The following is a 701-nucleotide window of genomic DNA, read 5'->3' on the forward strand; positions in this document are numbered from 1 at the left end:
GTGTCACAATTTTAAAACAGAGAGTTGTGACATGTAAATGATCCAGTATAATAAACAATATATTTAACCATCTCTTAAGATGTTGTCCGTCTGTTGATTCTGTATGTAATCCTGGGGGCTGTTTCATAAAACAAGTTTACCAAACAAGCCAGGCTTATTTCAGTTAGTCGGACTTATTTTGAACCAAATTAATTGACAATTAGTCAGGCTAACTGAAATAAACCTGGCTTTTATTTGGTAAACTTGTTTTATGAAACAGGCCCCAGTGCTGCTTTGTCCGTTTATATGTTGATGTTTTGTTGTCCTAGTCATGTGCCTGACAGTGTTGTTATTAACTAAAACTATTAAAAATTGTTTTTGGTAATGGGAATAAAGCTCAAATAAATAACTATATATATATATATATATATATATATATATATACCAATGAAGAAAGCCTGTAACAAAATTACTAAAATAAAATTAAAATTAAAACTGATAATATAGCAATAAAGGCTAATTAAAAATATTAAATACTACAGTTGTATACAAGTAATACTAGAACAACACTGGTGCTTGCAAAGATAAGCCAAGACAGCAAATCCCGGTTGGTATGGTTTATTTTTTGATAGTGTTATTTCGATCAGACACAAAAAAAAAAAAAAAAAAAAAAAAAAAAAAAAAAAAAAAAAAAAAAAAAAAAAAAGAAAGAAAGAAAGAAA

The sequence above is a fragment of the Sinocyclocheilus anshuiensis genome, unplaced genomic scaffold (assembly GCF_001515605.1).
Source record: "Sinocyclocheilus anshuiensis isolate Anshui unplaced genomic scaffold, SAMN03320099.WGS_v1.1 scaffold392, whole genome shotgun sequence".
In the NCBI taxonomy this organism is placed as follows: domain Eukaryota; kingdom Metazoa; phylum Chordata; class Actinopteri; order Cypriniformes; family Cyprinidae; genus Sinocyclocheilus; species Sinocyclocheilus anshuiensis.